The following is a 27,330-nucleotide window of genomic DNA, read 5'->3' on the forward strand; positions in this document are numbered from 1 at the left end:
GGAAAAATCAGTCCAGATGAAAAAAGAAGTGACCTAGCCTACCCAAACCCAAATGAACCTTTCCTATGGTTCAAAAAGTTGGTTAGCTTATTTCTGTTTGTTTTCTTTTTCATTTTCATGGTTCTATGCATTTCCAGCTGGACTGACTCTGGAAACAGCAATATATTACAAGAAATGTTCTCATATTTCCAATCTGATTTCAACCTCTATGCGAAAGGTTAGGCTAATCACAGGAATGCTAGGTTTCTTATCTTGACCTCATCTTTAAACTTTGAAAGGCTTACCCATCACTAGCTTTTAATTTCCAGTATTCCCTTCTGGGCTAGAATATCTGTTATGATGACTGTATCTCTGATGTTTGTCTCTGTTTCCTTTGCTTTCATTCTCTTTCTTCCTCTGTCTTCCAAAGATAAAATCTTTCCAGTTTTCCTCTCACATTGATTTGTTTATTTTCATCTCTTTCATCTTTTGAAAGGTTAACTTTGAAATCATGGCTGGAAAAACACCGGAAAGTCAACTAAAAATATATATTAAAAAGAAATTGTTACTTAATGTTATGATTTTTGTCTTTTTTGAGAAACAAAGTGAATGCAGCATTCAGTTGTTTGCATAGATTTTACAAGTATGCTAATATTGAACATACATTTCTTACTATCCAGTATTTTTAATGATTGTTTTTATTGTACAATAAAGGACATAATTGAGAAGCATTAAACTGACTAACTCTCTTATAAAAATATTTTCAGATTTAAAATGAAATAATTGAAAACATTATTTCCATAATATGGAGTGTGATAAGAAAAGAATTGGAGCTATTATTGGCTTCATTTCAGTTTCTCTGTTCTGTGAACATAGAAGTAAGAGAGAAGAAAGCCAGAGACATTTAAGTACTATGAAATTAACTTACCATTTAAACAGAAAGCCTGAGATTTGGGGAAAAGGGATAGATGGAAGTCAGATTAAATTAAGAACCAGCAAAGAGGCTATCGGAGAAACAAAATTTCAAGCTTTGCTGCTTAAAAAAAAAAAAAAAAATGCAATGAAAGTAGGCAAAAAAAACCCTCAAAGGAACAGAAAAACAAACAGATGACTGCATAATTGTGCAAGGCAGAATCCATAACTGTTTTGCCCAAAGGTGCCATGAACAAAAACTTTTTTGATAACGACAATGATATAATATTTTTATATTTGCTCTTTTGAAAAAAAAAGCACATTTGAAGCCAGTAAGCAAAAGAGATACTTAAAGAAAAAATATACTCAATGTAACTTTGAGGCATAAAATCATTGGAAGCTATTTTTGTCATAAAATCCTTGATTATGGCAAAATGGAAAGACCAGCAAAGAATTAAACAACCCTTAATTATTTTCCATTTTTTTATTTTGATTTTCCATAACTTTATTTTTCTCATGATATTATGATATTTAAACTTTAGTGAGTTCTCATCTAGATCACGTTTTCTTAGAGATATTTTATAATATTGAAAAATACCTGGAAAATATTTTGTGGGTTTTTTATTTGGCTTCATCTTAATCTTAAAATTGGTTTCTGCTGCAGGTGCTATAGCTAAAGCATGTCTGAAAGGCAGGCTTCAGGAGTGGCTCAGTTTGTGGAAAATGAAATAAGATATTCATAGATACAAATCTCTACCTCTTACTACTTTTCCAGATTTGGCCAAGTAAATTAACTCTTAACTTTATGTTTTGGGTACAATTTACAAAATGGCATCTATCTCATATAATTACTATAAGAATTATCCCTGATAGTAGTAGAAAACTATGTGAGAATGATTTTTAAAATGTGTTCAATAAATACTAGCCATTACTGAAATATTTATTCATTTGAGTTTTTATCTCAGTATTTTATTTCAGTATTTATCTGAAATTATTGATTAATGAAGTACTCATTCAACAGCAACCTAAAACTATAACTCTATTTATTAGTTATAGTTGGCTTCCTGAGGGAGAGGCATTTTAGAATACTTTATAAATATAGATGTAAATATAGATGTAAATGTAAATGTTCTCATTATACTTATATATATAGATATAATTTGAAGAAAATACAATAAAGAGAGGGATTATGAGAAAACAATAATGAGAGTCTAGAAGTTTATAGTCATAAGCGCTCGAGCCCAGATCAAAATTTTTCTGCTTTTAAGCTGCATGATTTTATGGGAATTCCAACTTTTTATAGCTCCAATTTGTTCATCTGTAAAATAAGGATAATGATGCCCATTTCAATGAGGGACTTTGAGAATTAAGCAAAAGGATGCTTAATAGAGCTCTTCAAACAGAGAAGCTGACAGTCAATGAGGCTACCAATAATTAGTATTAGCATCATTACTATTAAGAATGGAGTTTTGTAACTGAGAAATCAGGATTTAAGGGATGATTTTGATTACTGAATCATTATATACATATTCCTTTTTTGCTTTCTGGTATATTGGACTAGGCAGAAGGAAATTCCTGAAATCTCTAAATGTAATCCAGTTGCCTTGATCTCTGATAATGATTGTATAGCTCTTATCTTCTGCCCATGGTTGTAAAAACTTTGATACTAACCTTCATTTGTACCCAGTTATCCAGTTGTTGAACTTGAGAGTCTTGAAATCACTAAAGACAGCCCCTAATGTTTATTAATGAAGGATCTTGGGTCAGCCGGGAACTAACCCACCCCAAGTCCCAAGTTATCTTGATAACTGAGACTGTGTCTAACGAAAATGGGCCCGCCTGACATGTACTCATTCCGCCATTTTCTTACACACATTCTGTGACTAAGCATGTAACCAATCTGCGCATGCTTAATAATTAAATCACTTCTAATTACATTATCCAGGGCCACTGTGCTCATTATCCTAAATGCTGTATCAGAATTACTGCAGTTCGGGGAGAGAGATTTTGGGCCGATAGGCCATCTGCTCTCCTACTATGCGCCTATTAATAAACTCTTTCTGTCTTTGAAAACTTGGAGTCTCAGGAATTGGTTATTGAGAGCTTGGGGCTAAAGAATCCATAGCCTTTGTCCAGTAACAACAGTTTCTGAGTGCTTTTAAGTCAATAGATGGATCTAGTAATAAACTGTAGACGGCTGAAAGTGAGATCAATATTTCTAAAATCTACTTTATAAATTAAAAGGTACTGAAATTTTGTTCATACTGGCTAATTTAAAAGCATATTTTTCATATGTAATAAATTAAGAGAGGAAACCATTTTAAATATATAAAACTCTTGAAGAAAACCTTTTTTTTTTTTCCCCAAAGTTCCACAAGGACTTTTTGAATTCCCTTAAGGTCACTGTCAATATGATACTGTTATTTCAACCCATGGAGCTGTCTGACTCCTTGTTTCTTCCCTCCCCACATTTAACCAGTTTTAACCGGTGTCAACTCTTTGTGACCTCTACTGAGGCAAATGGCTGCAGCTTCTGGCAGATTCATTTGCACAGTAATGAGTTCTGTCTACTATTCTGTTAGAGACTGATGTAGAGAACGAGATTACCTTCCACCACTGCCTATTAAATGTGATTGGCATGCCTATATGATATCTGTCTTCCTTAACAGCCCTCCTCTCCTCCCCTAGAAGCATTTCACGAGCACAAAGAATTGTTAGACTTAAATGAAGTCTGAAGCATTGCTCTCCTACTTTCACATATTTTCAATTTCAATTGTTAAGGCATAAAAAGACAGGATACCTTTTTTTAAGGAAAAAAATGATATGATACTATGTGTTAACAGGTAAGAGAATGAAACTTCTCAGTGTTAAAAAAAATAAATTAAAATTTTCTGAGTTTCATGCAACAAAAGAAATATGTGGGATAATGTACAAATATATCCTTATAACAACTTTTCTTTAGCATCTTTGTGCCATTTTATTTAACATTTTCAAATATTGGCATTAATTTTAACTTTTACGTATACATTTACTTTCCTACCTTCTTTTTATTTTATTTTTCTTTGAGTTCCATATTATCTATTTTTATATAAATTTGCTTTATATTGCAATTCCCATAAAAATCTTTTTAGAAAATATCTCACTAATATCAAACATGAAACATAAGTATGTTCAGTAATGTATAATATTGTAATAATTCACACAATAATTATTTAATTTTATTCTTCTATGAGAATTAATTGACGGGATATATTCCAAAATTCTTAAAATAAGAAGCGTATTTTAATTCTTGTGAACCTATTTTTTCCCTATTCCCCTTCACCTACAGCATTTTAGGCAATTACATCAGTAACACTTTATTTTAAGGTCCTTTTGCCAGACTCCCTTTATAAATGAAATGAAGGTTAAATCTTATTTAATTGCAAGGAATCATGGGCAAGCTGTATTGAAATTCTCTTCATAGAGTGAAATGTCACAAGCATTTTCCACTATTAGATGTTTAAATTCATTCCTCCTTATGTTTTATGATCTATGCACTATGCCAAACTTCGATATGGTTAAACTTTTCAAGATGCCTAATCACAACATCATTTACGCTACGGTATGAACTAATAACATATATATTATCCCACCACCTTCATCAGATCTTTTCTTCACTCTTATAAAACAAATTTTGTTCACCTGTCTTTTGAAGTATCTTTGTTTTCACAAATACCCAATTTTAAGATATCAAAAGGCAATGCATTGGACTTATTCCTTCATTATTTTTTTACTCAATGCATCTTTTGAGGTATATATGTCTAATCCTGGACATCGAATATACATCGTGTTCAACAAAAATATGTTGAGGGAATAAATATTGAACATCAGATATTTCCCCGGAGACAGTATTTATCGTTGGACTTTACTATTTCTGATCTACCTGGTAATGTATTTGAAATGTAAAAATTTATATAAGGAGTTGTAGCAAACAACTTCAGATTTTTAAAATCTCGATGACAGGCTACATCTGCTAAAATGCAGACATAGTTAACATTTCAAATAGTGAATCGTCAATAATCTATAGTAAAACCTTCTGAAACTTTGAGTTTCTAATACCCCTTATTCTAAATCCTTGCTCAGAAAAGAAAAAAAAAATTGTGACTTCTCTGTAAATCGACTTATGTGGAGAAAAACACATTAAATGTATTGACTTCAAGGATTTCTCTTCCCTTTGACAGTGATTTTGGAATATGAACCAGGCAATAATTGAATATTAAATATACACTTTGAGTCAGGCATTATTTTGAGAATTTTATATATTTTAATTCATTTAATCTCCACAACAATTCTCAAGAATAGAATTTATTGCTTTTCAAATCCTGACCCAGACACTTACTAAGGGTGTTAGATTTTTCAGGATACTGAAACACCCTTAGTAAGTGGTAGGGTAAGGATCTGAACCAAAAAAGCCTTATTTCATAACCAGTCTTCCTCTCCTTTCCATTATACGTCTGCTCGCTCCTGCTACAGGCACACATCCAGCTCATTATAAACATTCAAGTCTCTGAATCTTCAAAGCAGTATTGTGATCCAATCATCTTGGGTCATTATTTCTATTTCTAGATATTTCTTTCAACCAGTACTTTTGAAGGAGCATTAATTTAAAATTAGTTCATTGGAAAGTTTAAGAGTGACTATATTAAGCGGCGAATGTTTTTATCTCCCAATGTTATTTTCATGCATGAGTATCATTATATATAGAACCCAAAATAGTCATAAATAGTATTGTAAAATACAGAATGCAGTTATTCAACTTTCAGAATTAAAACATTCTCAAACTCATCTGTCTTTCAGATTTTAAAACAAGTATATATCATCAAATTGCATGATGAAATAATGAGAGAAATCCACAAATTAGTAAGAATAACAAACAGGAAAATGTTTTAGTGACTTCCAAAAATTCCATTTGTAGAATAACAAAGTGAAAATAATGCAAAAGCACAGCTTTGGGGAGGCCCACACGGCTTGCATTTTATTAGAAAATTTGATGTGTACTTGCTAGAATTAGCTATCAAGAGTGCATATGTTTTGTAACAGCAAACAAATTAAAAAGGTGTACTGAAAAGTAGTATAAAAGTTATCATTTGTAGGTTTAAATAAAGCTTAGGGTTTTATTGAATTTTCCATTACAGGAAAATGCATGGAGATGACAATCTGTAAAAGCATAATATACTTCACACTGGCTTCCAGACTCTATGACTTGGCTCCAAAAAGCATTCTTTCAGGGAAGTTTCCTGCCCCACAATAAAATTCTGTAGTTCATTTGTCCTTCAATAAAATCTTTTAATTGTCCTAAAGGCGGTTGTATTGGAGAGCACCTTGTCAGAATTCATAGATAAAGACTTGCCTGACTATATAAAGAAATAATAATAATTTCCTTTCCTTAAGGTTAAGTTACTCAGTCATTTGAAATTATTTTTGTGAAATTATTCATTTTTAGGAAAATAAGCTATTCAAAACAAAATTGGATCACTGTTTAAAGTGGACTTTTAAAAAAGAATGTAAATGAAAGTGTTAGGTATAATCCATATTTTCTTAGAGAAAAAAGCAAATGTTTATCTCTTTGCCACAATTATTGCAAAAATGACGGTCTGTCTCAATAGCTTCACAAATTGCCAGGGATTTAACGTAATGAATACTAAAGATGTGCATAGCAAATCATTTAAAAAAATCATCCAACCACTAAAGATATTTTTTATTTTTAAACAAAACTGCTAAAATTACAGTCAGATATCTATAGGAATTCTCTTACAGACCGGGTTGAGTCAGAACAATATCACAATGATTGAAATTGTTTTTAAACTCTGACTTTTCAATGATCATATTTAAGTGCAGTTAGAAAATCGCTAAAAGAGTCATTCAATGAATTAATGGCCAATCAAAACTGATCAAAGTAAGTAATTCAAAATCAGATACCCTTTACAAAACAATACTCATTTTAAAACAAGAGACATTCACTATAACATATGAATAAATAATCTTAAAATAAAAGGCTGCCTTCTAACTTTGAATAGGGCAACACTTTCATCCAATTCTTAAATTAGATTTTCTTAAAGATGGAATATTTTAAAGACAGTGTTGTTTCATAGTTTATATCCATTGTTCCCTCAGAAAAGAAAAAAAAATTCTATATATGTATTATTTGAAAGCAGCATTTATATTTAATGTTTAATGTAAAATTTACCTAGTTTGTCCTAAAGCCACTTGTAACATCACCTACAGTTTGTTCACTCTATCTTCTTTATTGAAAAGTTCATTTTTTCCTTTCTGATTTCTTGTAATAACCTGATTGTTTCAGATTCACTTTGGTCTCTTATCATTCATTCAACATCTCAACCACATGTGGATTCTACAATGCTACAGGCTTACGTTATATGTATCCTGCTTTCTGATTGACTGCATGTCTTTAAGGGTGAGTGGCTTATTTCCTGCAGTTTAAGATTGATAGAAGTTTAGCAAAGCACATACACTGATATCTAATATTGCTTCCCTGATGACAGCAGGAATGGAAATTGGCACGTGAACTCTTTGAAATTCAGAAAGGTAAAACTATAGCAGATTGTGGGTATGCAAATAGTGACTCAAATGAGCTTTGAAAATGTAGAGTTTACAACAGGAAGAAAGAAATTTGAAAGTCAGCCAGTCACGCCATAAAGTCAGGAAATCATGGACTCTTCAATCACTTTTCATTTTCTGAATAGTAAGTAGGACTATGATTCTTTTTCACAAGGTAAGACACATAAGTTTTATTAACTTACATTCAGAAAAAGAAATCCAATAACATTATGGAAAATTAAATACAATTCTATTGGTATTTACTGAAAGAAATGCACCAATACTCAGGCTTTTGTGATGGCAAAGCAGTTAGAAATGCAATGCAAACAACTGAGAATATGTCATCATTGCTGAAACCAATATCATCAGGGAAATTTAAAAAGAGGAAGAAACCCAAGTTTTGATTTGTATTTAGAAGCAGTTAATTAATATGTCTTCAGTTAATATGGCAAAACTGGTCAATACAAATTAATGGAAATGATTTTTTTCTAAAGTTTTTACTAGTCAAGCTTTTAAATTTGAAGATGAAGGCTGCCTTCTTTTAGCTCAGTTAGTATCTTTTTATTCCTCAGAGCAAGTCCCCTCAGTGCCCTCATTGTTCCTGATGCATGGTGCTCTCCAAATCCTCACCACTGACTTTTTACCTACATTTTGGTAAGTGAAAAAATAGGCTTAGATTTAACTTCCTCCAGTAAGAGACCCTCAGATATGGGTTAGATGTCCGTTCAAGTTTTCCATAGGTTCTAAATTTTCTCTTTCTGAGATCTTATCATTCACACTGTGAATTTACCCATTATTCTTTAGAAAGTATCCATTCTCTGAGGATAGGAGCCACATGTACTAGCACAATTTCTGATATCGAGTATGTTGGCAGAGGATAATTATGAAATTAAACAAATACATTACATAGTATATTCTGGGCCTAGGATATGTGTTTGTCTTCACATGGAATTATCATCTGTCTATGGTCAAGAACAATGTCTTCATAAATTCATTATCTCCAATACTTACCACAATGCCAGGAATATACATATTTTATTAAATAAATGCATGCCAAATAGATTTTGGAGAGACATCACTGATTGAAGAGGCAGTCCTCATACTTACAAATCCCAAAACTAGATTTTACTTAAAACAGCTCTCTATCCATATCAGAAGACAATATTTCTTCATGGTAAGCAAGAGCTGTCTTTTATTTAGCAGCCTGAGCTTTTTTACTTCAAATAAGCCCTATTTTCATTGACTTCTATGAGACATCCTTTCTGCTTCCTTCTTCAGGTATAACCTAAGGTGTGCCCTTCCTTTTCCCTTCAAATAGGCAAAAAGGATCTAGTTGATAAGGTTAAGGTTTATATACTTTGGAGAGGAAAACTTATTCTCAGAGTGTGGCAATTAAGAAGATTTTTTTCAATGGCTTTTTAGTATGACACAACCATGGGTGTCCTCCAATGTCCATTATTTTGTAGAGTTGTGTTTCCCTTATAATGCTGCAGGGAACTTTGTAGTCTAAGGGATAAGGAAAAAAAATAGGTTTGTCTGATTCCTGATTCTGCTTCAGAGTAGGTTTGAACCCTGCAAAAATCACTCAAGTACTATATAAATTATAGTGGAAAATAATATCTAATTCACTGAATTTGTTGAAAAGATTAAATGTGCAACTCTTGTGAAAATATATTTTCTTTTGTTCCCCAAAAATTAGCTCTCAAATTTATCAAATTTATCATTTTCCCAGATGTTCTGATTTCCTATTTCATGGTCCCCAGTGATGTTTCCATGGTGCTTGCCAGTCACTGTGAATATTTAGATTCCTCCTTTCTTAATTCAGGTACTCTCTGTGGGTGTTTTTACCTAAAGAGTACTCACATTCAAATCCTCTGAAGTGTTTAAGTTTTTAAGAATCTGATTCAAAATTTAAACCGTAGACTAAAGGGAGTGGAAAAAATCATCACTGGTTTCCCCTAGTCAAAGAGCCCTATTCCGCTTTGTGCAAAATGTGGATCCTTACAACTTAGACATTCTTGGATTCTCCCTTAGGCTTCAAGCAATAATTCCACATATAGTCATGTCTTTTCTATTGCTATTTTTTCTTCTGTTCCCCAAAGGGCCTTTCTCCAGAACTGTTCACGTCCTGACAATACTAATAGTTCCTCACAAATCACTAAGTTTCTTTTCCCGTTTGAGTCTTACCAGACACCTCCAACATTCTTTTGAAACTCAAACACACTTTCTCCTCTCCATTCTCTGTTGTTCTCTCCTCAAAGTTTCTGCAATGAGATGATGTATGTTTGGTTTCCTGAGGAGCTGGAAAGGACTTGGGGTAAATTGGAATAAGGAAGAGATGGTATTTCTCCTTCTAGAACCTAGTTCTGTTTGTTTTTTGGAATTGAAATTAAAAAGTAAGACACATTTCAAAACCTGGGGATTCATTGTCCTGCCAGAAATCCTTTTGGAGTTTAGTTTCAGCATAGCTAAGCCTTAGATATAGACATCAGCTAAGCACTAAATCTCTTACCCAGAGTTTCTCCTTTTGCTGTCTGGCTCAGGATTTTATCTACTTTTTTTCTAGTGACTGAAGTCAGCTAAATCATCACACAATCTTTCCATCTCTTCAGTTTGTGGTATTCACTAAATGCTATACTCTGGGTTTTTTATGGTTCTTAGTTCTTTGGTGTCCAACAAACATTTTCCCTCTCAAAAAGTCCCAATTCTATAATTACAATCTTCACTTTCAAAATTATTGCTTATTCTGTGGGCTTTAAAAGAAGTTCAATTTGAAATGTAAAGCTAGCAATGATATTTTTGCTCCTGCCTTTATTTCCCCATGTCCAAAGCAAATGGGAAGTGTGACCAGTTGCTTAATTGTTGCCCAAAAGTAAAAAATAATCAGGAAGACAAATTTTCAATAAATATCTATCAACATTGTCTGACTCAAACATTTGCACAAATTCCAAACCAGGGTTACATTTTAAAAGCCTTGTTTTATTGCTTTGACAATAGCATTGCCTCATTCAGTCATCCTCCCAAACTCCCAGATTTCCCTGCAGCTCATGGTATATATAGTTTACCACTAATAAGAAAATGCATGTGTTTACAATCACTTATTTACAGTAAGTGCTCAGTAAATACAGCTATCATTTCAACCCTTTAGGATGACATTTTATAGAACAATATAAAAATATTTACTTCATTCCATTGTATTGGGAGTCATCTGTAGCTCATACAATGGTATAGATAGCACTTCTTTGAATTATGCTTGGACAAAAATATTCACAACCAATCACGCTAACTTAATATTTCAGGCTACCTTTTCTAACATGAGTTACTCATTTTACAGTTGATGACAATGTCTACAGATTTGCTACATAAAAAATAGTAGAGAATGAGTGAGCACATTTTGAATAGGCTTCACTGTATTTTATGAGTTAAATGTATATTTTTATTACACTTCATGCTTTAGCTATTTGCCTACATCTACATTTTGTATAACTCTGTCCATCATCCAGGGCTGAAAATTAAAAACTCTCTATATATCTTTTGAACTATTTAAATTAATTTATGTTCTTTTGCTAAAATGCCACTTAATTGTTAATTCTTTTAAAATTGTTGCTTCTAGTAAGTTACCAGTAAACAAATATATGATAAAACATTAAGCATTTTTGACTACTCGGAATTATAAGTAATCTGAAATAATCAGAAGTTAACATGTAATTAATAATTATCATAATCTTCATAGAGTTGAAACTAAAAAAAATCCAGCAAAATATTTTTTCATTCTCTGTTTTGCAAGTGAATTGGAGAACATTCTGTACTGGCTTCAAGTTTGCAAACCTGGGTTAGGCATCATGTAATTCCCCTTACTGCCTCCCACAGCATATCAATAATAAAATCAAAGTCCCTATAGCTATCAATTCACAAATGTCTAAAACAAGCTTGTGCTCTTTCCCTTTGTTAAAACATTTTTTTTATTCTTGCAGCCTCTTCCTTTTTTATTGTTATGTCTACGGGAACATCTCAGACTGGTTTTCATTTCAAAGAAAGGTTAAAAAGGTCCTGACTGGTGGTGGGTAGCTAGGAATTCAGAGGAAATTGAGATCAGAGTCCATGCGTACGTCATCAAATAGTTTTTCACATATCTCTACTTGGTAGTAAAACAGTTATAAGATGTATAAGGATCTCAGCACAGGGGACAGGAGATAGAATTTGGCTAGGTTCATTGAGCTGCATGCAGAATCCCAAGATATTTGCTTTGTGCTTCCTTTTCTCTGCCAAAGCGAACAGTTCAAATTTGATAACCAGTTGGCCAGGGCAACTGGAGCAAGAAGCCTCTTAAAATTGCTGATCAAATATCATTGTCTTTTTCCCTGAGTTTTATTTTCCCTTGAAAACTTAAGGGAAGTCAAAATTAAAGACTACAAGACGGTTTGGAAATGCCGACCCTGAACGCCTTTGATGTAGCTATATTAGTTCTAGTCAATAAACGCAGAGGTTAAGCTAGAAACACTATGTGGTCCCTATTTCCTAAACACTGTGTAAAGAAGTAATGAAGAGAAGTCATTCGCATTTTCAGTGTATCATTATTTTTATATTGATAAATAAGCCTACTGATTTGATGACATATGATGATAACACATGGTTTAAAACAAATGTGCTTTGGCAGACAACTTCACTTAAACACAAGGCTGGGAGCACAAGTGGGATACACTACAGAGGAGTTGGCACAAACAACTAATGTCCACTACATTTTTTCCACAAGAAAAGTTTTGTAGTTCGTTAAACCCCACATACTGTGCCAGGTCCTGTAGAATAAAATATATAGCAATGTACACTCATTTCTCTTAAAATAATTGAGTGTCATGCTGTGAAGGGCAGAGAGAGGATCATTGAACTATTTCTTCTTATCCTAAAAATATTTAAAAGTTCAAAAAATCAGCATATGTATACAAAGTCATACTTAGGTATAAAGATTATGTTTTTTTTTCCTACAAACATAGATCCACTGAATTTACCCAGTACTTTATGGATTCATTTGCTTATTCAAAATAATCTTTTAAAAAAGGACAATTTATAGCCCTCTGAGGATCAAGTTAGAGTCCAGGTAAGGAGCCAAAAGGTAAATATAAGTGCAGAGTCTTAACAAAGAGCTAAAGTACAACAAGGGCAGGCAGACATGGCCAGCAATATTTCAAAATCTAGGCACATAGAGAAACATTTCCATGGGAACTGTGGCCCCAGGCACATGGCTGAGAGCTCAGTGCTGATTTCCCTCGGTCTTCACAGGAAGAGGGATCACTCCCAAAAGCAAGATAGGAAACCAGCCCCAAAGGATTTAGCCAGTTTGACCCATATAATTAACGATGCGCTAGTTAAATTATTCTTCCCTTTTAAAAAGTTATTGGGTGGTTTTTGTATTTTAAAAATACTGCAATAAGTTGAAGAAATACCTAGGTTAATAAAAATAGTCTATATTCAAAAAATGAATACTGCGATGTGAAAAACTATTTGATGAGGTAGCATTTTTAATGCATGTAGAAAATAGGAAGTACCACAAAAGTGCTTCATAAACAAACAAAAACCAAACAAAATATTTTAAATGACAGTTGTGGCAGTCTGCAAGGATTTATGTACCCTAGAAAAGCCATGTTTTAATCCTAATCAACTTGTGGGAGCAACTGTTCCTTCTAATCCCTATTCAGTACTTTAGGTTGGAAATTTGATTAGGTTATCTCCACAGAGACGTGACCCACCCAATTGTGAGTATCAACTTTGAATAAAGGGAGATGTGATTCCACCCATTCCAGGTGGGTCTTGATTACTTTACAAGAATCTTTTAATAGAAGAAACATTTTGAAGAAAGCTGGAGAATGACAAGAGCAACAGAGACGTGAGAACTACAGAGCCCACCAGCCAGCAACATTTGGAGAAGAGAGAGAATGCCCCTGGGGGAACTTCATGAAGCAAGAGGCCTGGAGAGGAAGCTAGAAGATGTGCCCTTCCAGGTGCTAGAGAAACCCTGAAACTCATCGGCCTTCTTGAACCAAGGTATCTTTCCTGGATGGCTTAGACTGGACATTTCTATAGACTTGTTTTAATTGGGACACTATCTCAGCCTTAGAACTGTAAACTAGCAACTTATTAAATTCCTATTCTTAAAAGCCATTCCATTTCTGGTATATTGCATTCTGGCAGTTAGCAAACCAGAAATGGTCTTGATATAAAGGGATTCAGGAAGGGAAGATAAGAAAAGAGTCCCGTTATTGGAGCTGAGCTCCTATTTTCTCTCCCTGGCATCCTCTCTCCTCCTGGGATCTATTAAAGATAAGTCCTTCTTTCTTCAGGTAACTGAACAAGGGCACAGGTAAATCTTACAGTTGTTGTAGTCATACCTTGCCATGCAAAACGCATGCAGGAAAACATGACTGGCAACTTTGACAGAAGAATAAAGTAGATATACAGAGAAAAGTCAAAGGAAATCAGGGGAAAGGACCAAGAGTGAGAAGGGGAGGGGAAAAACAGCAGGAGAGGGAAGGCAAAGAAGAAAAAAGGAGAGAGAAAGGCATAGAGAGACAGAGACATAGAGACAGAGGTATTCTTGTTTCCTCAGGATTCTGTTTGCTCATTTCCGTCTATTCCTGCATTCATCTCAGACCTTAGATTCCCAGGTATATCCAGCCCCTTTCCAAAGAATATCCATCTTTTATTACTGTTGACAAACAGTTGAGAAACCCAACTCCTGAAAGAAAGTCTCAAGTCCAGAACTAGACTAGGAGAAAGGTTAATTGGATAAAGTGGTGTGTGTTTTGGAAATGAAGCCTGAGATAAAATTGATGATGTAGGTGAACTTTTTGTATGGATCTATTTTCATTTCCTTTTGTAAGACCTCTGCTGCAATGCTTAGTTAAAAAAAGAAAGTGAACCATGGATTTGTAATCTGAATCCATCTCTTATGTATTTAGTCGAAGTTCTTTTGGCCATAAGTAACACAACTTACTTAGGTTAGCTCATATAAAGCTAACAGGAATCCTGAAAGAAAATAGAATACATATATCCAGAATCTAGACTAAGGAACCAGAAAGTTATAAGACATTGAAATAAGTACAGTTTATTTTCAACTCAGCTCTGCTAGTAGAAACAAGACCCACCTTATAAATACCATATCAAACAACTTCTCCTCCATTCTTGAGGAAATTTTCTTTGTTCACTAACTGGAAATGTTCTCTTTCTTTTCCACTATTTCAATAAATGTTCAGTATGTTTCAGTAGTCCATTATGATATGTTACCTTTTACGGTGAGCTGTATCTTTTATGTGTTGCTTTATGTGTTCTACTAGAATATATAATCTATATTAGCAAAGATTATTTTATGCTTCTCCATATCCATTAACTACATGCAAACAATATTCATTCAAAGTAATATTATAGATTTTAATTTAATCATTGCCACCCTCAAATTGAAAAATTCTGACTGTTTTTCTAAATCAAATCAAATCTGGCTCCATCCATTCTTTCATCCAGATCCCTTTTACAAAATGGTTTTAAAAAAAAAATGTAACCTCTGTCATTGTCACTTTCTTTCCTTTAGTCTACCTGTTTCCTGAAAAGGTCCATAAGCTCTTTCTTGGGTTAATATGTGTGAGGCTAGGTATCTGAGTTTTGGTACTACACTTGACCTGTTCATTATTTAAGTTCAAATGGTCTATGGATGGTGGGCATCTCCATGGTTTTAGTGGTCATGGGAGTCTTTGCTATGACTAGGAGCCCATAGGTTAGAGCTCATTCTCTCCAGGTACACAATGGTCCTTTGAATCATACCCTTCTGCAGACCTGCTGCCACTCCATGACAGCACGGCTCTGATAGGCTCAGGTCCTGCCGCAAGGAATCATTATCATCTTCTTCTTAGCATTGGGAAGGCTCCCCTTCATTCCAGGATTGATAGCTTCCACTTTTTCCCTCAAACCCTTTCTCCCTTTGGTGCTGGAGGTCTGGATTGCTCATGATTTACCTTCAAAAAGCCCTGAGAAATGCAATGTCTGTCTCTTTTACTTATTATTTGGTACAGATCAAAAATGCTGAAATCAAAGGTTTAATTTTTCTTACCACGTTCCCTGGCCACATTAACATAGCATACACAGTTCAGTTTCAGCAAAAAGCTTTTAAATAAGTAGTTTGATTTGTAAATATTTTGGTTTGTGAAAACGTAAATGGAGAGAGGCAATCTTGGAATTTGGAACATTCAAGAAGATATAAACCAAGTCTGTTAATCTGAGACTACCATCTTGAGTTGCAGCAGACAATATGAATAGAATGCATTGCTGCATTGCATACTATTAACCATGAGCAAAGTTGGAAGAAATCTAATAAATTATCTCACTTCCCTTCTTGTTAAAGTCCAACTTGGCCAATTTTCATATGAATAACTTTTGTTTTAGATGAAAGAAAGTACGGTTCATTATTTATAATAAGTGCCTGACATCATGGATCAAATAATTAAATCATAAAATTGGCAATGCCAACCCGATATTCAAAAATAATTCAAAACACAGAAAAATGATATTTAAAAATAATAGCCCTTTCCTGAATACTTGCATGGAAAATTCTTACTAAAATGAATTATGAAATACAACTGAGCTATTTTTAAATCACTCACATAACTGCTTGAAATAAGATAGGAAAATCTTAGTGGAAAAAATTCAAATCACCAGCATTTACATCAGTAAAATGGAAATATCATCATGATAAGAAGTGGTGTTAAGGTAGGTAAAGATCTGGAACTTTCCATCCTCTGGAATACCCTATTGCAAAGAAAATGTTGAAGAAAGAATAAGTCATCTTTAAACATTTATTGCTACTGCCACAGATGAATTATGTTCTCTTTAGGAAGCCTATGAAATGGGTAGACCAAATATTATATTTTATGCTTGACAATTTACAGAGTTTCATGGGCTTAATTAAAATATGCCAAGATCAATTGCAAACAACATGCAGGAAATTTTGTCAAATAAAGGAATTGGCAAAAAGATGATATACCAAGTGTCCCAACTTTTACAAAGATGTCAGGCTATCAAGCCTTAGGATTGGCCAAAGTCAGATGTTTCTTAAAAGAAATAATGTGACCATTTTAAAATAAAATTAAAACAACTTATTCTTTTAATTTTATATTTCCTACAGTTATTATTAGGCCTCCCCTTCACAGTTCCTGGTTAGTCTCAACCCATACTATAAATATCTATATAATTCAAAGGAACATGTTCCCAATTTATTATTTCCATTCACCTTGCCTGTTCTATATATAATAAATATCTTCTTGTCCATACTATATATATATATATATATACAGTACATTTTAAATCTCTCTCTTTCTCTCTCTCTCTCTATCTATCTATCTATCTATCTACATATATATACATTCTAAAATTTGTGTGGATATATTCCTGGCAAGAACTTAATTTTAAGTGAAACAGATTTTAGGCTCTTAATCCTTCTAAATGCTATCATGTTCACATTATGCTTATTTTATCTTAATTTATATACTTGATTTAATAAATGGAATATAGTAGAAAGGATTCTAAGTCTGTGACCAAAAATCCCCACCTCCTGGTATTCACAGCTTTATGTAAGCCCCTCCCCTTGAGTATTTTGTTCTAATCAAGAGAATTTGTCAACATTGAAAGGAAATCATTTCCATGATTGGGTTAAAGACTTTCATTTTGCTAGAAGATTATCTCTTTTCTTGGCTTTGATGAAACAACTGCCACAGGGAGAGGCCCATGCAATCAGGAAAAGAGTCAAGGTTGTACCAACATCCAGGAAAGAAATGAGGCCCTCACTCCAACAGGCCACAGGGAACTGAATATTGGCATCAACCCCTTGAGTGAGCTGAGATCCTTCTCCAGTTGAGCCTTTGAATGAGATTCCAGCCCTGGCCAAAACATAATTTGTAGCCTTATGAGAAATCCTGAATCCTTAATAAGCCATGCCCAAGCTCCAGACCATCAGAAATTGTGAAATAATAAATGTCTGCTCTTTTAAGACTGAATTTGTGGTAATTTGTTAGATAGTCAGATAATTAAAACATAGAATAATATAGGAATACATATAAATCAAAGGAGCAAAATTTAAAGTGTAACAAATTGTTAATATTATGGAGTTCTCTGCCCCCAAAGTACATTTATATCCTCTGAAGAATTCCCTGCATTAGTTAGGGTGTGTGGACCTAGCTTTAATAATCACGAAACATTGCCATCTACTCAGTTGCTTATGTCATGATTTTTATTTTCTTTAATCCTTAACAGCCAGTTAGTCACTAAATCTAGATAATTCTTACAAAAATCTCTCAAATCCATCCACTTCTCTCTTTATGCACTGTTTTCCCGATTATCTGGCATCTGAAACACTGCATCACACTCCTTCTATTCTCTTTGTAGGCCTCCTACTTCTCTCTGACCCATTTTATACAGATAATTCAAAGTGAATTTTTAAAATTCGAACCAGATCATTGATCTCCCTTTTACGACTTTTGTAGAATAAAGTGCCAAATATTCAATAGAGTGCCCTACATAAACATGACCTGACACCTGCTGACCTCTTCAGGTTTCATATGATCAATTTCCCTCTACGTTACAGGTAGACTAACAGGTAGTTTTGTTTTCACTACTTCAAATGAGCCATGAATTTTTTCTCTATATACTTCTTCCTTTGTCTGGAGTGTTCTTCTCTTCCATATACCTCCCCCATCATCAATCCTCTTTATTTATCCTAATTCTTCTAGAGAATTAGGATCTCAGCTTAAAATCACTTTTTGAAGGGCACCTTTTATCAACTTCAAGTTTTCGTTAGGTTTTCCCTTTACACAGTTCCATATTACCCTATACTTCTTCATAGCACTTATTTAAACTTACAAGTTCAATATCTCTTTGCTATTAGGACAATCAGCATCCCTCTCATTAATCTTTTTAATCTCAGGATCCAGCAAAATATATGGCCTACAATAGATGTCTCTTCATCAAAGGTTCTCATTTGGAGGGTGATTTTGCCCTCCCAGGATACATTTGGCAATGCCTGGTGATACTTTTGGATGACACAAATGAAGGGGTAGGTGCTCCTGACATCTCATAGGTGAAGACCAAGAATGCTGCTCTGCCTCCTACAGTTCACAGGATATCACCTACAGAAAAGCACCTCCTGGCCCCAAATACCAACAGCCCTGAGGTTGAGAAACTCTGTTCTACATGTTAATATATATTAAGAGGATAATAAATAAGCCTATAATTAATCTAATAATTAATAAACTATTTTTATTATGAAGAAATGCAAAATCAAGAACATGCATATGAGCAAATGCTTTCTTCTACTATTTATTAAGGTGTTATTTTCCTTTATAGTTCTTTTAATGAGTATATCCATTTATCCACTCAGTTATTAGATATTTATTGACTCTCAGTCATTGTACTTTATGGTATTTGGGTTTCTGTGGTAAATCAGGACCCAGTACTCAAGGATTTTTCATACCAGGAGAAGAAAAAGACAATTAACTAATATATAGATTGTGAAGATACAAGCAAAGAAACAAACAGAATGAACGTAGAGAAACTAGTAAAAAGATAAAAATTGGTAGCACTTCAACAAGCTAGAGAACAAGCCAGCATGAAAAGAACTAGAAGAAGATTCCAACTATAGAAATAGTGGATGTAAATTCCACCAGACAGGAAAGACCTTGGAATAGTCAGGAAACTAAAAGGATTCCAGTAGGTTTTGAACATGCCTGTTTGAAACGAATTCAAAAGAGAATGGGAATCTATTAAATGGTTTCCATTAGAAAAATAAAATGATTTGACTTAGGTTTTCAAAATATCACTTCAGCTGCTGTGAGGGCATAACACGTGGAGGGCAAAGGAGTAAGATAGAAGTAAAATGTCCTTACAGAAGCCAGTGAGCTGATGGTAAGATGGAGATGTAAAGAAGTGGATGAATATGAAGTAAATTTTGTAGGTAGAAACTTATATGACTTGGATGAAAACAGAGAAAGCAAGAAACAAAAATTGACACTTTTTATTTTTGCTTGAGCAAAATCAAATGGTGATACTATTTACTGAATTTGTCAAGACTAAATAAGAAAAAAGGGCAGGTAAATTCAGAAGTTCTGTTTTAGATATATTATGTTTGTGATTCACATGCGTTAGTCAATAAAAGTTATATTATACCCGGCATTGTTCAACTATTTTCCATGGGTCAAATCTGGCCCCTTGCTTATTTTTGTAAATAAAGTTGTATTGGAACACAAGAATTCCCGTTTGTTTACATATTGTCTATGCATGCGTTCCCACTATAACAGCAGAATTGCAGTAGAGAGCATATGATCTGGAAAGTCTAAAATATTCAGTCTGGTCCTTTATAGAAAAGTTTGCCGACCTTTGCTATATATCTTTGTTTATTCAGTGATGTATCCCATGCATGAAAAAGAGTGTCTGGAAGTTTGTGGGTGCTTAATAAATATGTATTGCATGAATGAATTCCAAGTAGGCAGTTAAGCGGATTAGTTTGGAAGTCAGGTGATAGTTCTAGAATTGTGATATTCTATGCATCAGCACAGACATCATTTGAAGTCATGGGATTAAATAAAATCACCTAAAAACACTATATTAGTAAAGGGAATGAGAAAAGAGAAGAGAGGAGAGATGTAAGAGATGAAATAGTGTATGGAAGGATTGGAAAGGGGGGGGGGTCAAGAAATGGACTTGGAAGCATTTTACAATGCAGTCATCTGATAATTATACAGTGAGGAGGAGAATTCTGAAACGTAGGAGGAAGACCTAACCGGTGTGAGGAAACTAGACAGGAGAGTGGGGAAAACAAGGAGAAGAATTAATGTTGATATGGAAAACAGTGACTTGGCAAAGTGTTGATTTCTAGGAGAGTGATAATAATGAGAGCCAGATTGGAGTGTTCTGAGAAGTTGAGTGGGTAATTAGTAATTATGTAGGTGATGCCTCTACTCTTTGCAAGAAAGAAAGCAGAGGAATTTAATGGTGCTTTGAGGGTGATGTGAGGACAGGGGAAGATTTATTGGAGGTAATTAATCTTTAAATTGAGAAACAGCAGCAGGTTTTAGTGATTGGAATTCTAGGAAGGTGAGCAAAAAGCAAAACAAAACAAAACAAATCTTCATGCTGTACCAGAGTAAGGACAAAGCTGAAGAAATTCTTGAGAAGTTAAGAGGAAATGGAGGTTTGGTTTTAGATGGGGGGGGAGGGAGGCATTTATTCTATATAATAGAGGAGATGATGGAGAAAATAGAAGCAGATGAAGGAAGATTTGAAGATTTGATATCGAGAATATAATACTTTCAGTAACAAATAACAGAAAACAAAAGTCAGTGAGTGGGGGGTGTGAGAGTAGTTCAATAGTAGAATTCTCGCCTGCCGTGAGGGAGACCCAGGTTCAATTCCTGGCCCATGCACTTCCCCAAAAAACAAACAAGCAAGCAAACAAACAGATAAGCAAAAAAATTTCAACAAATGGTGCTGCAATAATGGGATACTTACATGGAAAAAGAAAGATATGTGACCCTGCCATGCAGCATACCAAAAAAAAAAGGTCAATGAGCAAACTTGGGTATTCATGTGACACATGAGATTCAGAGTTAAAGCTCTGAAGCAATGAAAGTCCACACAACGCTATACCAGAACTGTTTAAAAAGTTGACAAAAAGATCAGATTTCGACTAGAACTATGAATGAAGCTGATCTGGATAGGACTGGGGTAGATACAGGGTAAGGATGATATGGACCACATTTTAAAACTTCAACTTCTGTGTGAGACTAAAGGGAGAGGTGTTTATTTAATGCAAAATTTATATTTTGGGTAGCACATCGCCTAATTTAACTTGTATGGTCAGTTTAGTTGAACACCATAAGTACATAGAATCTTGAATAGGGCATGAGATCTTGTTGATTTGTCCTGTTAATGTGATGTCCAAATATATACCAAAGTAATTTTGGCAGTGAATAAAGAAGTATTTGCAAAATCTCCTTGGGGACTAGGGAGAAAGGAGGAAATACTCAACTCCCCCATTTGGAGAAATTTTTATATTCTCACAAGCAGTGGGGACAACCAATTCAATAGGCTGAGCCCCAATCTTGGGCTTTGTCCCTACAAAACTTATTCCTGCAAAGGATGAGCTAAGCCTACTTATAATTATGCCTAAGAATCACCCCCAGAGAACCTCTTTTGTTGCTCAGATGTGGCCTCTCTCTAAGCCAACTCAGCAGGTGAGCTCACTGCCCTCCCTACTACATGGGACATGACTCCTGTAAAAATTTCCCTTGTAGTGTGGGACAGAAGTCCCATGATTCAACAGCATCCAGCATCATGGGATTGGAAAAGGTATCTTGACCAAAAGGGGGAAAAAGAGAAATGAGACAAAATAAGGCTTCAGTGGCTGAGAGATTTCAAACAGAGGAGAGGTTATCCTGGAGGTTATTCTTATGCATTATATAGATATTCCTTTTTTTAGGTTATTATGAAATGGCTGGAGGGAAGTACCTGAAAGTGTTGAGCTGTGTTCCAGTAGCCTTTACTCTTGAAGATGATTATATAACAATATAACTTTTACAATGTGACTGTGTGATTGTGAAAACCTTGTATCTGATGCTCCTTTTATCCTTGGTATGGACCAATGGGTAAAAATGATATAGGTGCACAATAAATAAATAATATGGGTTATAAGAGGTAAAATAAATTGGGTAGATTGAAATACTACTAGTCAATGAGAGGGAAAGATAAGGGGTATGGGATGTATGATTTTTTTTTTCTTTTTTCTTTTTATTCTTTCTTCTGGAGTGATGCAAATGTTCTAAAAATGATCATGGTGATGAATACACAACTATATGATGATTTTGTGAGCCATTGATTGTGCACCATGTATGAATTCTATATGTTTGAAGATTTCTCAATAAAAATATATAGTTTTAAAAGTCAATAAGCTTAGGGTAGGGAATGGTGGCTCAGTGGCAGGGTTATTGCCTGCCATGCCAGAGACCCAGGTTCAATTTTCAGTGCCTGCCCATGTAAAAAAAAAAGTCAATGAGCTTAGGCAAAAAATGTAATTTATTATCTCCAAGAAGCTGAAAATCCAGAAGTAGTAGTTTTGAGAGTCATTGAATCAGTATTGAAATGTAATTATTGCTCTCTTTGGCTCTGCACTCCCCTATGCATTAACTCTCAGTACTTGCCTGTAGCAATACATTCATGACATCAGCTTCAAATCTTATATCTTTGCACCACCATACTGGAAGAAGTTGCAGATTTCTCTTTCCCAGCAGCAACAGAAAGAAAGCTCTCTTTCTATTTTACTGGCTCTAACTGTTTACATATTCTTCATCAGACCACATTTGTTTAAAAGTAGAGTACATACTAACTAATTTAAGCAAATTACGTCCCTCAGAGTTGAATTGGGGCCAATTCTACCTAATCCGAGGGCTGAGAGTTATGAGGAGGGATACAAATTCCAGTGGGACTCTGTTAATAGAATAACCAAGAGAAAGGTGAATGATTGCTGATGCGTAAAAATAATATAAAGAAACTTTATGTATCTAGGAGTGAAATAAACTTTAAATTATACATTAAAAACAATAAATTTCACTTTGTAGGAAGATTCTGAAAAAGCATTTCTTTTTATTTAAAAGTATTCACCAGAATTTGTATAACTGCAAATATCAGAGACCAAGAGAACTGCAAACTAAGTACACTATTGTTCCATACTATTCTGAACTAATATTTAGAAACCATATCTAAACTGTTGTTCTTTGTTTCTTTTTTTTTTGTAGCTGCAACTTTTTTTATTATGAAATATAGCATACAAAAAAAAGCTATTTTCAAAGTACATCATAACAAGTAGCTACAGAACAGATTTCATAGTTTGGTATGAATTACCATTCCACAGTTTCAGGTTTTTCCATCTAAATACTCCAAAACATTGGAGGCTAAAATAAATATCAATATAGTGATTCAGCAGTCATACTCATTTGTTAAATCCTATCTTCTCTGTTATAACTCTTCCTTCTCCTTTGATCTTTCTTCCACTCTATAGATTTTGGGCTATGCCCATTCTAACTTTTTCATGTTGAAAAGTGTGTTAATAATAAAGGACAAGGGGATGGGATTAGTTGATGCTCTTGGACAGGCTGGCCCCTCTGGATTTCAGAACTGATCTAGCCTAGGAACCCTCTGGAGGTTATGGGTTCGGCTAAGTAAACTTATTGTATGAAACTTTTATGGAGTCTCAATTAGAGCCCTAGGGGTTCTTCAGGGTCAACAGGCATGATATTGGTTGGGGTTTAGCAAACAATGGATATTAGCAATATCTAGCTGAAGCTTTCATAAGAGAAGCCTCCAGAACAACTTTCTGACTCTATTTGAACTCTCTTAGCCACTGATATCTTGTTTTGTAACCTTTCTTTTCCCCCTTTTGGTTCAGAAGGCATTGTTGATCTTATAGTACCAAGTCCAGGCTCATCCCTGGGGGCTATGTCCCAAATTGGGGGGAGGATAAGGATTTTCCTTGAAGAGTTGGACTTGGAGAGAGAGAGGCTATATCAGAGCTACAAAAGAGGGTTTCTGGAAGCAACTCTTAGGCATAAGTAAAGGTAATCTCATTTTCTCCACTGCAAAAATAAGTTACATAAGAGCAAACTTCAAAATCAAGGGCTTGGTCTATTTTCATGGGAGTCCCTAATGTTTGAGAGTGCACAAGGGGTTTCCCAAATGGCAATGTTTAATAATTCCATATTTTTCTCTAGTCCTTCCTTGGACAGACTCTACCTTCTCCTTGGAGAGACACTACCAATATTTTTTAAATATCAGCCTATCATATCCTGCAATGTATTTGGGTATTACGTCAAGCTATACAGAATTACAAGGCTTCGTTTTGGTTCTGGGCTCTATGTGCTTGGGTTGTTTAAATAAGCTATCCAGACAGGTTGATTCAGATAGCATGTCACAGAAAATTTAGGTTCTAGACATAATAAACCTCTTTGCCTTTTGTCTCATACAATAGTTGAAGCTCTAGAGTACATACGCTATCATCCTTTGCCCTGTATTCTGGTTTACCTTAGTCCCAACCACATCAGCTTTGTCTTTATCTCTAATTAAAGCCTGAACTTTTTATCGGGGTACTCTTACAGTTGTTGTATGTAGCAATGCTGACTTTTGGAGCTGCAGAACTCCAGCTCTAAGTTTTACATGACATTAAGGTACTCAAAGTTCCAGGGGAAGTACCAGCTTATACACATATAGCACAGCATCTCAGAATTTAGAAATATACTTACACCTTTGGACCAAGTGTAGCTGCTATAAGAACTTACAATCTAGGCTCCAATTGTCTTATAAGTATTTTCTAAATGAGACCATACCATATTTGTTCTTTTGTTTCTGGGTTGTTTTGCACAACACTATGTTCCTTTCGTTTTGTTGCATGCCTCACAACTTCATTCTTTTTTGTAGCCAGACAAAAAAATATTTTGTCTGTTTTTTGAATATTTTCCATCATATGTATATATGATATATATATATATATATAATCACAGTTGGCCTTTTTGCTTCTAAATCACTATACCCTTCAGCTACCCCTCCCTCTACTGCACATCATGAATAATCTCCAAAACAAACAGTCTGTTTCTTACAGCGTCCTCACTTTGTTGTGCTATTAACCCCACACTCAATTTCAGATCATTTTCATTGGTACAAAGAGACAAAGAACCAATAAATACAGCCTCACCAAGTTTCAAATCTAAACTCGTATCTCTTGTCTCTCCCTCCCAATTATTTAACCCTGGTGTTGATGTCTTCCTGTTAACTATAGGCCATAACATGCAATATTAATTTTCCCCCTTGTTCTAGTTTGCTAGCTGCCGGAATGCAATATACCAGAAACAGAATGGCTTTTAAAAAGGAGAATTTAATAAGTTGCCAGTTTACAGTTCTAAGGCTGCCCAGTTAAAACAAGTCTATAGAAATGTCCAATCAAAGGCATCCATCCTGGGAAAGATATCTTGGTTCAAGAAGGCCAATGAAGTTCAGGGTTTCTCTCTCAAGTGAGAAGGCACATGATGAACACAGTCAGGACTTCTCTCTCTTCTGGAAAGGCATATGGTGAACACATTCAGGGTTCTTCTCTCATCTGGAAGGGCACATGGCAAACATGGCATCATCTGCTAGCTTCTTCTCCTGGATTCCTGTTTCATGAAGCTCCCCAGGAGGCATTTTTCTTCTTCATCTCCAAAGGTTGCTGGCTGGTGGCTCTGCTTCTTGTGGCTATGTCATTCTGCTTCGCTCTCTCTGAATCTCCCATTCTCCAAAATGTTTCCTCCTTTATAGGACTTCAGAAGCTAATCAAGATCCCACCCAAATGGGTAGACATTGGTCTCTACCTAATCCAGCTTAACAACTACTCTTGATGAAATCACATCTCCAGGGAGATGATCTAATTACAGTTTCAAACATACCATGCTGAATAGGGATTAGAAGAAATGGCTGCCCTTACAAAATGGAATTAGGATTAAAACATGTCTTTTCTAGTGTGCATACATTATTTCAAATCAGCACACCCCTATACACCACTATTATTGACTCTTTGTACCAGACCAAACCTTTGAGGTAGTTCATGGAAGAACTTATTTACAATTGTAGAGTTAATCAGTGAAATACCTAGTTCTATACAAACCCTTTCAATCATATTCACCTTCAGTATGGCAATGTTGCTTCTAACCTCCTAATGAACCACCATCACTTCTATCAATTTCCCTACATTTAAGTTCAACTTTATTGGGTATCCACTCACCCTTGTTTAGCTTCTGTACACCTCTAGGTCCCCTATATTCTACATTGTAAGCCTCCTAGTTTACTCTTGCCAGAATCAGAACAGCAAAATTTTACAGTATTATCCTTTTTGTATCCACCTTTCACTCAGCATTATGTCCTCAAAGTTCATTCATGTTGTTATATGCTTCAGGACCTCATTTTATCTTACTGTTGAATAATATTGCATCACATGTATATGCCACATTTTGCTTATCTACTCATCTGTTGAAGAGCACTTGGATTGTTCCACTCTGGCAATAATACCACCATGAACATCAGTGTGCAAACGTCTGCTCATGTCACTGTTTCCAGCTCTTCTGGGTATATACTGAGCATTGGTATTGTCCGGTCATTGGGCAACTCTTTATTTAGTTTTCTGAGGAACCACCAAACTGTCTTCCACAGCAGCTTTACCATTATACATTCCTAACAGCAGTGAATAGGTGTTTCAATTTCTCCACATCCTCTCCAACATGTGTAGTTTTCTGTTTGTTTAACAGCAGTCATTTTTATTGTAGTCTTGATTCACATTTCTTGTATTTTGTTTCTATACTATTGTGTCATTTAAAATATCTTATTTTTTTTCAAATGTCACCTTAGTACTCATTAATTTATGAGGCTGGTGCTGAAATGTTCTTAATATTCATAATTTTAGAAAGGAAATTACATGTTATCAAAGCTAATGAAGAGAGGGTGCAAGGGTAGTTCAGTGGTAGAATTCTCGCCTACCATGTGGGAAACCCAGGTTCAATTCCCAGCCCAAGTACTTTCTAAAAACAAACAAACAGACAAAGAAAGAAAGAAAAAGCAAACAAATAAAAATTCAACAAATGTTGCTGCAATAATGGGATACTCACATAGATAAAGAATGAAATGTAACCCTAGGCATATAGCATACAAAAAAAAAAGCTAATGAAAAATTACAAATGACATTATAATATACCATGTAGTGAATTTAGGGGAGAGTATACTTCAGCATCTAAGAGATGT

This window comes from Tamandua tetradactyla, chromosome 7, assembly GCF_023851605.1.
Source record: "Tamandua tetradactyla isolate mTamTet1 chromosome 7, mTamTet1.pri, whole genome shotgun sequence".
Lineage (NCBI taxonomy): Eukaryota > Metazoa > Chordata > Mammalia > Pilosa > Myrmecophagidae > Tamandua > Tamandua tetradactyla.